Source organism: Salvia hispanica, chromosome 3, assembly GCF_023119035.1.
Source record: "Salvia hispanica cultivar TCC Black 2014 chromosome 3, UniMelb_Shisp_WGS_1.0, whole genome shotgun sequence".
NCBI classification, from domain to species: domain Eukaryota; kingdom Viridiplantae; phylum Streptophyta; class Magnoliopsida; order Lamiales; family Lamiaceae; genus Salvia; species Salvia hispanica.
Genome location: NC_062967.1, coordinates 52,288,221 through 52,301,047, shown reverse-complemented (window position 1 = coordinate 52,301,047; position 12,827 = coordinate 52,288,221).

The window sequence follows — 12,827 nt, the reverse complement described above, 5'->3', positions numbered from 1 at the left end:
CCGGATTACTTGTAATTTCGGATTTGGATGGGGAGAGTTCAATATTACTTCTGTAGTGGCTGCTCGTAATATTCCAATTATAACTTATATTAAATTGTGGGTTCAATTTAATTAGTAAAAAGTAAATTGGATGAGCCCATATCCAAAACCTTCCATAGATCCCTGTCTGGGCCCAAAAGGAACTTAATATAAATAGGAGAATAAAGGAGACAGAAAAACAACAATTCTCATTATTGTAATTTTCGAAAATTATAGCTCCAAGCTGTAGGAGATTTTCGAATTCCTCTCCTATTCCAAAAAGGATTTCTTCTGTCTTCTTTATTTAAGTCCTAGTATTCTAGTAAGATCAGCCCACACTGATATTGGGATACAGTTCGGGAACCAGAGAGAAGATTTGTGGTTTAGTACTCAAAGCATCACGTGGAGAAGAAGCTAGCCATCTTCAATTCTTTGGAGAATTAATTAGGTATTTTTCTGCTCCGTAGAAAAGCATGTTTTAGGTTTCAATATTCTTAAAGCATGATTAATTCAAGTTATGAGCATGATACATGTGATAATTACGCGAATAGCTTTTGTCTAAATAATCTGCTAAATAGATCTGATTATTATGTGATTGATTTATTCGCCCGCTTCCGCTGCCAGCACCTTCAATTGGTATCAGAGCCAGTCTTTGGCTCTGATTATTTGGATTTAAATTTCGCGAAATTCATGTATGCATGTCTTATTTGATTACGAAGCATGTTCTTGTGTTTTTATTATTTATGTTTATGCATGTTGAACTCAAGAACATTCGAATCATAGAACTTGAATTATTCGAACGCACGAGATGTGCGATTCGTCGGCGCTTGCGCCGGGACGAATCGCACTACGTGCGATCGGAGTAGGGTTGTCGAATTGAGTGGGAGCCGAGGGTCGACGGGCAAGGGGCGACGCGCCGGCGAGATTGGACTCGCGCGCGCCACCGGCCGAACCCGCCAAACCCTAGCCGGCCCCGATCAAAGCTCGACTATCGCCGACGTAAAAGTGGGAGCCGAGGGGCGATGATCACGCGGCGACGCGCCGACGAGCATGGGCTCGTGCGCGCCGCCGGTCGAGACCGCGACCCCGAGCCGGAGTCTGCTGCAGTCGCGCGGAAGGAAGAGAGGTGCGGTGGCTCGTCCGAGAGCTGCCGAGGCGCCTTCTTCGCCGGAAACCCTAACCCTAACCCTAGAACCCTAGTCGCCTAGCCCTGACGTCGCCGGACCGAGAGCAGCCATGCCTCTCGAGGCAGCTGCTGGTTCTCGCGTGAGTCGCCGGGGCAGTGGGAGATCGCCGGAAAAGCTGCGCGGCTTCGGCTGCGCGGCTGGCTGACGTGCGACGGAGGGATATCGCGGCGGTCATACGCCGGGAAGGAGGGAGGAGGAAGCGCGCGCCTTCGGGCGCGGCCTACCGGCGGCGGTCGGGCGGCGAATTCGCCGCTCCGGCGAGCGTCTCCGGAGGATGTCTTCAAATCTTCGTCGTGTAGATTCGTGCCAACCTCGAATCGCAAGATATTGACGAAAGATTATTTTAATGATTATTTAATTCCTTAATTAATAGAAATCATTAAAAATAATATTATTTAATGAAATAAAATATTTTGGGAAGATTTCCCTAGATTTTAGGAATATTTGGATTATTTTCTATATCTATGAATATTTTATATCCTAGATGATATAGATGAGAATAATTTAATAGTTTCCTAAATATAATATATCTAGAATCTATAATAAGATAGATATATAAGATTACATTAAATAATATAATTTAATATTCTTCCTAAATCTTGAACTTGGAAATTATATGAATTTAATTTTTCATGTCTAATTAAGATTATAAATAATGTATTTTATTTTAGATATATCTTATAGTATGACATGAATAAGAATTAATTTCTAGATTAATAATTCCTAAAACTAAGACTTTAAAGATTATAAAAGATTTAATTATCCAGTCAATTAAATACCAACAGAATTTAATTAGTCTTAATCTGCCTTAAGGCTAAAGGATAATTAATGAAAAACCATAACTAAAATGTCTAAGCGATAATTATGAACTTAAGGTTTATATATGGTCTCCATCGGTTGGACTGCCAAATTTTGTGAAGCTGATTTTCTAATATTATCGCCACCTACAAAGTAGGGACAATAATCCTACGAAAACGGTAAGTTCATAAGGGCGGACTTCTCACATAATAAATAGAATGAACTAGAAAGTGGTTCCCAATATTATTGCCACCTGCAAAGTGGGGACAATAATCCTAAGGAACTGCGAGTTTCAGGGTTCAATCAGAATTTATGAGATAGCTTGGTTTTGTTATCAGCACATGAACATTGTTATGGGAGTGTGTTGTAGAAATAAAATTCTGTAATGCTAAATCTGATGGTCGTGCTTAGGCAGCATTAGGCGTGTTGACCTCCAAAGGAGGAAGATATTGATGCGTCGGTGTTGTGACCAGTAAAATTGTAAAGTTTTTGATGCGTATTAACCTCCAAAGGAGGATACAATTTATTAATTTTGCTGTTGTAAGATTTTGAAAAGTTCTATGGTTAATCTACTCAATTTCCTTACATAAGTTTATGACAAATAGTAAAATCTTCTGTTTGCAGTGCAATAAAATCCGTCAAGATGTCTTTTAATCCTCTTTCTGCCATTCTCAAAGAAAACAAACTCGAAGGCCAAAATTACATCGAATGGAAACAAAACTTGGATATCGTTCTCACAGCCGAAGAGTACAAGTTCGTGCTCACTACTCCACGCCCAGCTGTGCCGGCAGCTAATGCCGCGCAAGCATTGCGAGATGCGCATAGACGGTGGCATAAGGCGAATGAGATGGCTAAGTGCTATATGTTGGCTTCTATGTCATCAGTACTCAAGCATCAGCATTCTGCCATGGAAACTGCCGCCGAGATCATGACAAATCTCGCAAATCTTTTTGGTACTCAGAATCGAACGGCTAAGTCTCAAGCCTTTCGGAGTATCATGACGAAGTCTATGAAGGAAGGCTCGTCTGTGAGGCAACACGTCCTCGAGATGATGAGTCACCTCAACCAGATTGAGGTGTTGGGAGGGACAATCGATCCCGAGTCCCAGGTTACTATAATCCTTCAGAGTCTTCCCCCTAGCTTCCAGCAGTTCAAGCTCAACTTCGAGATGAACAAGCGGAATTACACTTTGGCAGAGCTGCTGACTGAACTTCAGTCGGCGGAGGACCTTATGGTTCAAGCTAAGGTGGCCATGTTGAGTTTGGCGCCTAATTCCTCTGGCTCTAAGCCTAGAAAAGGAAAGAAAAAGGCACCGAACCCAGTGGCAGCTAAGAATGCTAAGGGAAAGAAGAAACAGCGGGGTGACAAGAAGCAAACTGGAAAGTGCTTCAAATGTGGAGAGAAAGGTCATTGGAAGCCAGATTGTCCTAAAAAGGGCAAGGCTACAGGTATGCACCATGCTCTAGTAGTCGAGTCATGTTTGGCTTCGACATCTACTCATACTTGGGTTATTGATACTGGAGCAACTGATCATATATGTTTTGATCCTGACTTAATGCAGGTGACAAGACGGCTACATGATCGTGAGATCGAAGTCCAGCTGGGCGACGCTACGAAAGTGGCGGCCGTTGCAGTGGGAGACGTTTATTTACGTTTTTCTAGTGATAGATTTTTGATTTTGAAGAATGTTTTGTTGATACCTTCTTTTAGAAGAAATTTAATTTCAGTTTCTAAATTGTCTTTTGATGGATATTCGATTTCTTTTAATGACAATTGCGTTATTAAGAAAGATGGTTCTTATATCTGTCGTGGTATCATGGAAAGCAATCTGTACACAATCACTTCTACACAATTTAATCAACGTAAATCAGAACTCAATAATACATCGAAAATTTCTAAGAAAAGAAAAGAACCTTCAAGTTCAATGAATGACACGTACTTATGGCACCTTAGACTTGGTCATGCCAACGAAAGAAGGATTCATGCGATGGTTGATCAAGATCTCATCAAAGGTCTTGAGAAGGAACCATTTTCGAAGTGTGAATCCTGTCTCGAAGGCAAGATGACTAAGAGACCTTTTAGGTCAAAGGGAAATAGGGCCAAGGAAGTACTTGAGCTCATTCATACTGATGTGTGTGGACCAATGTCAACCGAGGCAAGGGGCGGCTATCGATACTTCGTCACCTTTATAGATGACTTCTCGAAAGTTGGATATGTCTATTTGATGCGCTACAAGTCTGAAACTTTTGACAAGTTCAAGGAGTTTAAGGCTAAAGTAGAGACGCGTCATGGTAAGACTATCAAATGCCTGCGATCTGATCGCGGAGGCGAATACCTAAGTGCCGAGTTTTTGGACTACTTATCAGTGGCGGGAATACAATCCCAAACGACTGCGCCGGGCACACCCCAGCAGAATGGCGTAGCTGAAAGAAGGAATAGGACCTTATTAAACATGGTCCGATCGATGATGAGTTATGCACGGTTACCTACTTCGTTTTGGGGGCATGCGTTGCTTTCCGCAACCTATCTCTTAGACCACTTACCTTCTAAATCAGTTCCTACTACCCCATATGAGTTGTGGAATGGGCGAAAGCCCAATCTAGAGCATCTCAGAGTATGGGGGTGTCCGGCTCATGTATTGGAAAAGGATCCAACTAAGCTGGAATCTAGGACGGAGGTTTGTGTGTTTATAGGATACCCTAGAGGAACGAAAGCTTATGAATTCTATAGTCTCAGAGATCAGAAAGTGATTGTGAGCACTCATGCCACATTCTTAGAGGAAGACTATGTAATGAATCATAAGCCCAGCAGTGAGATAGCTCTTGATGAGCTCACTCAAGTTACAACTTCCATTAACCAAGAACAATTACCTAGTGTAACAACAATTCCAGAAATTTCAACTAATACACCAGATATTGTAGTGCCGCGCCGCAGTGGGAGGGTCTCTCATGAGCCCGATAGATACATTGGTTTGGGTGAGTGCATGGATCACTCCTCGGACAGCAATGTACTTGATCCCTGGAATTTTGCAGAGGCGCAGGCAGATGTCGATCATTGCGAATGGGTGAAAGCAATGGATTCGGAACTACAATCAATGGTAGACAAAGACGTCTACGATTTGTCTGTCCTACCCGAAGGCTGTACTGCCATTGGGAGCAAGTGGATATACAAACGTAAACGTGGACCCGATGGACGAGTTAAAGTCTTTAAGGCAAGACTAGTGGCTAAGGGGTATACCCAAAAGGAAGGCATCGATTACGATGAGACCTTCTCCCCAGTGGCCATGCTCAAATCGATCCGTATACTTTTGTCTATAGCAGCTTACATGGATTGGGAAGTATGGCAGATGGACGTTAAGACTGCGTTTTTAAACGGGAGTCTTGAGGAGACCATCTACATGGAACAACCCGAAGGCTATGTGGTAAAGGGCAAGGAACACATGGTTTGGAAGCTTAAGAAGGCCATTTATGGCCTCAAGCAAGCATCTAGATCATGGAACCAGTGTTTCGATCAAACTGTTCAAAAGTTTGGATTCGAAAAATGCCCAAATGAAAGCTGTGTGTATAAGAAGGTTGAAAAAGGAAATGTTGTGTTCTTAGTTTTGTATGTAGATGACATTCTTCTAATTGGAAACAATAAAAAGATGTTGTCATCAGTGCGAACTTGGTTGTCCAGCCAGTTCGAGATGAAAGATATGGGTGATGCGGGACACATTCTCGGTATCAAGGTTCTTAGGAACCGAGGTAAGAGAATGTTGTGCTTATCCCAAGAATCTTACATCGAAACAGTACTTAGACGCTTTAGCATGCAAGATGCCAAGAAAGGTTTTCTACCTTTTAGACATGGCATCCATTTATCTCAAGAGATGTGTCCTAAGACAGCATCTGAGATAGCAGAGATGAGAAGAATACCATATGCCTCGGCAATTGGTAGTCTCATGTATGCTATGCTTTGTACTAGACCCGATATCTGCTTTGCTGTTGGCATGGTAGCAAGATATCAATCAAATCCCGGCCAAGGACATTGGACTGCCGTAAAGAACATACTCAAGTACCTTAATCGGACTAAGGACTATGTTCTAGTTTACAATGCAGCCGAGCTCTGTCCTTTAGGATATACAGATTCAGATTTTCAATCTGATGTAGATTCGAGGAAATCAACTTCCGGATATGTGTTTACCTTAGGAGGTGGAGCCGTAATTTGGAAGAGTGTAAAGCAGAAATGCATTGCAGACTCTACCATGGAAGCCGAATATGTGGCCGCTTCGGAGGCTGCAAAAGAGGCTGTATGGCTTAAGAACTTCCTTCTGGACTTAGGTGTGGTTACGAACATGCCCAAGAGCATCACCATTTATTGCGATAATTCTGGTGCTGTGGCAAATTCGAGGGAACCACGAGCTCATAAAGCGAGCAAGCACATAGAGAGGAAGTATCATATCATTCGAGATATAGTGCAGAGAGGAGACATACAAGTGGTCAAGATTGAGTCAGAGAACAACCTGGCAGATCCTTTCACGAAGGCATTAGCGGTAAAGCCGTATGAAAGCCATGTTGAAGGAATGGGAGTTCGACTAATTCAAGACCTCAATCCGCTTTCAGTATAAGTGGGAGATTTTAGACGTTAGCACATTTTTTTTGTATACTCGAAAGTGTTTTGAGTATAAGTGGGAGATTGTTAGAGTTTGTATACTAGAAATCACGTTTCGAGTGATTGAATACTGTAAAACTCTTATTTTATTTTCCAATAAATAAAACAGATTATTTTTGTCATAATGTTGTTATGTTTTACATTTAATGGATGTTAATGCATGTTTAAATGTATAAGTTAACTTAACAAAGTCTAAGTCTTTGTTTTAGTAGACCGGTTGTGGGCGTCGTCCACTTTAAGGTAACACGGTCAGTTCTAAACAAAGAAAAAGATGAATTTCACAACCTAGATGGAATTTGACTACCCATCGAGAAAGGTTGCAATGTCAGTCCGCATATTTCTAAGCCTTACTGAAATAAGATGACATTGGTGTGGTATAGCACTGAACGGATCTAACAGCAAGACTTGCCTTAGGCTATCTACTGAAAGGCGAGGTCTTGATAAATATTTATTTCTTAATCAATGTAGGTTAGCATTGAGCATACGGTATTGATTATGCATTGCTTTGACTTATCAAATGGTGCGGGTTTTTCGTAACCCAATTATCCTGATATATTGGGTAGTGGTGATCGATATCTAGCGGTGCTAGGATTGCTATTATATTGAATCGTGCGCGAGCTGAGTCTCGCTTGATAATGTCCTCAAGAGGAGCGCGAAACGAGGTTTTATTATTCGGAACCTAGCTAGTTGGAGTGTGATTACTCTATGAATAATAAATAAGCGTTTCATGCTAAGTCCACTCTTGGAATTAATAAGAAGTTAATTAATTAAGTCAATAGCAGACATTAATTAATTAATGGACATTTTAATCTTAAGCACGGGAAATGAAAGTTAAACGGAAACCCGGATTACTTGTAATTTCGGATTTGGATGGGGAGAGTTCAATATTACTTCTGTAGTGGCTGCTCGTAATATTCCAATTATAACTTATATTAAATTGTGGGTTCAATTTAATTAGTAAAAAGTAAATTGGATGAGCCCATATCCAAAACCTTCCATAGATCCCTGTCTGGGCCCAAAAGGAACTTAATATAAATAGGAGAATAAAGGAGACAGAAAAACAACAATTTCTCATCATTGTAATTTTCGAAAATCCCTTCTCCAGCTGAGGAGATTTTCGAATTCCTCTCCTATTCCAAAAAGGATTTCTTCTGTCTTCTTTATTTAAGTCCTAGTATTCTAGTAAGATCAGCCCACACTGATATTGGGATACAGTTCGGGAACCAGAGAGAAGATTTGTGGTTTAGTACTCAAAGCATCACGTGGAGAAGAAGCTAGCCATCTTCAATTCTTTGGAGAATTAATTAGGTATTTTTCTGCTCCGTAGAAAAGCATGTTTTAGGTTTCAATATTCTTAAAGCATGATTAATTCAAGTTATGAGCATGATACATGTGATAATTACGCGAATAGCTTTTGTCTAAATAATCTGCTAAATAGATCTGATTATTATGTGATTGATTTATTTCCATGCGCTTCCGCTGCCAGCACCTTCAATGATTATGAATATCAAGGACTAGTATATTACTATAATCCCCCATATCTTTTAAAAGATAAGTTTTAAGTGTTTATTTTTGGTGTCTTGGTGAAATTAGTAATGGTAACAAATTTGAAAGAAAATTAGAAAAATGGAGACTTTGATCAATGTCTTTTATTTTTTATTTTCTCATATGTGTGCTTTAATTATATGTTTAATAATAAAATTGTGTGTGTTATGTCTAGATAAAAAGAAAAATGAGAAACTTAATCCTATTCCTAATCACACACACACATACTTTAGGATCTAGAATACTCTACGCACACATATTTGACTCTCACGTGGCACACACATATTAAAATAGTTTCACCTATCTATTTCTTTCACCTCTCAATTTTACCTCTTCTAGAACTCTCCCCAGTGTTTTAAAAAACGGACCGATGAATGAACCGACAAAGTTACTGGTTCATGGTTCAACCGATCCAACTGGGTGAACCACTGGTCCAACCATTTTGCTATTACAATTATATATATATAATATATAAAATATATTTAATTTAATGAATGATAACATAAACTCTATATATAAAAAAATACATTAAATATATAAATATATAAAATATTGAACAATTAGTAAATAATAAAATCTATTTACTTTTTTATCAATTAAATATACAAATTATAAGTTATTGTGGATAAAATTTTTAATATTTTAGATATAAAAATAGATAATTCATATTAATTTAAAAAAGTTATATGGGAAAGTATATAAATAAACATGAATTACTACTTAGTTTTGATCAAAATATACTATATAGTAAATAATTTATTATAAGCCATAGGTATATCAACTTATATTTTACATAATGTACCTATATTATACAAATAATAATTAAATTTAGTAGATGATAAATATATTATCATATTAACTCCTTGTATGTAACGATCCGCCCATCTAGGGTATAATAAATGCGGAGATCGTTAACTAGGCGGACTTAAATGCATCAAAGATCATAGGCTAGAGTTCCATTTAAAAGGGATTTAACCAAAGCATTTAATGAACAATGAAGTAAAAAAAGAATAATGCCCTAGCATAGAAATCCAACAAAAGGCTATCGCAATAAATGCTCATCAAAGTTTCCAAGATAATTCCAACTGTTTCATATCCAAAAATTCCCACGAATTAAAAGTATTCCACCCAACCAAAAGATCACAAGTTTTCATAATATAGTGGAAGCGATCAAGAGAGAAGTGTAGCTATGTATGAAGACACAACGACACTTAGAGTTTCAACAGATCATCTTATTATTCCTTACTCAACACCGCCGCCCGCTCGCCACCGCTCAACCTGCACATAGGGAAAACACATGCAGGGTTGAGTACTATAAACATACTCAGTGAACTCATGCCGAAAACAGTTTTATCACAAATATAGTTATTATCATGCCATTCTCAAGTGTCCATCGGGGTTTTAACTTTAGAAAGACCCGAGGCACCAAAATATTTCTTTATCAAATATCACGGTCGCGCAACCATTTTTCTCATCGACGTTTACCATATCCTCATTCTACATGACAAGGACTGCGGCCGCAATCCAGGTCACTAGACCGGCCGACCCGTACGCCAGCACTCGGTCCAACATTGGTGTACACTAACCCAAGTAGAGTTTGCGACTCTACAAGGATCCGAATTCGATTAAATCAATAGTGGCATAGCCACGAGGGATAGGCACGACAAAACAAATCAAGGCATGATAACACATATCTCATTCTCATCAATATCAGTTTAGGACAATGTCCTTATTTTAAAAGAAAAGCCCACCTCGTCGGCTTAGCTTGATAGTATTCTCTTCTCCTCGTTTATCACGCTGAGAGCGCGAAGTATCACCTTTAAATTAGGCGTATCACAAATCAGTTTCAATCATTGATCTCAAATCATGCATGTCTCCCATATTTCCCTTTTTCCCATCGATTATTTTCAAAATCATCAATCAAAATCAAAGTATGATTAGCATATCATTTTTATTCAAATAACAACTCCAAATTCACCATCAAAATCGTGTCACGCATGAGTGTTCCACACACAACACACTCACACGAACACCACACATGTGCATGCACGCCGAGGCGTGCGCGCACACACACCCACGACTACACACACACGGTCACATACACACACACATCCATACATCCCAAAATTTACCGATTAATTTCCCCTTCACTCAATCTATATGCATGTGGACTCAAGAACACCGATTAATCGGTAAAAGAAGAGGAGATCAAAAATTAAAGTACCTTTTCCAAAAGAACGAACGGTAGAAATAAATTATAGCCTTGTTTCTTCAATAAACTCTTGAATTTCAACTTGAATTCTTCTCAATTGATGAAGAAATCTTGAAGAATGTAGAAGTAATTTTTGGTGAGAGTGGGAAAGAGAAAAGAGCGACGTGAAGTAGAGGGGGGCGGTTTTCTTCTGATGCTAGGGTTTTGGATTCTCACTCTTATTTATAGAGTGCAAGATATAATCCAATAATTAAATAAATAAAGATTTGGGAAGATTTGTTTGTTGAAGGACCGAAAATTTGAAGAGAATTAATAGGGGATTTCGAATTCTAGGCTTTTAGATTAGCCTATTGATAGGCTAGTTTTCGTCACTCGGATTTGATCACTTTTAGCACTTATAAGTTGAATATTTGCATGAGAAGATGCTATTTTGGCAGGGAATTGAGCATATGGTTCGGAGGAATTGTGGAAAGGCATTTGTAGTGGAGTGATGCAAAAAGGAGGCAAAAGTGCAAGAATTTGAAGAAAATCAGAAAAATGGCAAGCTGCCCAAGCTGTCAGCTTGGCCAAGCTGGACCCGACGGGAAAACTGCATGGAGCCACTTGAGCACAATTACAAGATTGCTTCCTTTTGCAACACGTGTCCACCTCCGTCTAAAACATGAAAGAAGGGAAATATCTTTTATTGGATAATGTATTAAAAGTATTCAACTTTCCAAGAACCACTAGTACTTTATCACTTTAGCTTTAGTTTAGTTTAGCTATTTCTCTCTCTAGGAAACTTTTCTCTCTTCCTTAAGAAGAGAGATTTCAACTTCAAGGCTGCGAAGATCATTGTTCACCATGGGTTGAAGTAGTAGTAATTTAGTAGTAGTGTTTGCTTTCTCTAGTTAGCTTGTTCTTAACTTTGTAGTACTTTTGCTCCTTTCTAAATCTTAGTTGTTGTTGTTGTTCTTGTTTAAAAATCTTATTTCAAGTAGTAATTGCTCTAAGTGTTTGTGTATTTAATGTGCTTTAAAGTTTAGTTCTTGTTTGATTTCCGATTTTAACTTGTTGTTTAGTTCTAGTGTTGGTTATGCTCTTGTTTATTTAAAATTTCTTTCAAGCTTTTAAAATCAGTTTCTCAAGCATTTTATTTTCACCATGTTTAAGTGTTCTTGAAACTTATTTCATCATGTTTAAGTGCTTTAAGTTTCAGCTTTTAGTTTGGTGTTTTCAATGCATAATTAGGTAGCTATCTTGATGATTTTGTGTTTCTCTTGCCTTTTTAATCATGTAGCAGCCATCTACTCTCTTTCTCCTCCATAATTTCGTGCCTTTAGTGTAGGAGTAGAAGAGAGATCAGCTTTTAGGAGTTAAGTTAGAGATCCATTAGGTGAAAACTTTTACCCACTAGTTTTAACCATTGGACAATAGCCTTAAGGGAACACAAGTACAATCACCTTTCACCTTTTAGCTCTCCCATCTAATATGTCTTTTAGGATCAGATTTATAATTCTCTTTTCTGCTTTTCATTTAAGCTTTAAGTCACATTAGTTAGGGCCTTAAAGTTCACCTTTTGAACATGTCACTTTCCTAGTTTTCTAGCTTTCCTTTAGAAGTTCCTCTTAGTTTATTTTTCTTAGTCTTTTAACTTAGTTCCTCTTGCTTTCTGAACTTAGGATGCTCATGCAAGTTGCTGCTTTCTTTTCATTTCCGAAATGTTATTATTTTCGCCACTGCTGAGTTGCCCAGTTTACCAACTTGCCCAGTCTGCTTTCCAGTTTAAATGCTTTCTTTTAATTGCATGTTATTTGCATGTTTAGTTCTCAATCTTAGCTTAAGTGTTATTTACATTTCGTAGTTCAGTTCCCACCCCCAATTTAAAGCGTGGCGGCATCGCCAAAACCTTTCTAAGTGTGGAAATGCATAACGGATGCTACCGTTCCTCGTGGGTTCGACACCCTAACTTACCATATACTAATTAATAGTATTTTGGAAAGTGGGAACTTATAAATCTTGTTGAATAGGAAGGGACACGTGCCTACGACACGCGTGCAAAATCCCGACCTCTCACCTATGATTTAAATTCAAATATTTCACGGAGTAGAATAAAATATCACGGAGCAAGAATAAATAATTAAATCTTCCCAATATATATACCAAAAGTGGCGTGACTTTTGATTTCTTCAAAAGGGATTTGATTCAAATCCTAATTTCATCATAGCATTTAAGGCATTTAATGCAAAAATTTTATAACCCGAAAATTAGGGTTTGAAAAAGTGGGGCGTTACATTCCACCACCCTTAAAAGAAATTTCGTCCCGAAATTTGGTACCTCATGGAAAAAGTTCCGGGTTCGGTTCCTTCATCTTGTCCTCAAGCTCCCACGTGGCTTCTTCATTTTTGTGGTTCCTCCATACTCACACGTTTTTCGAACAA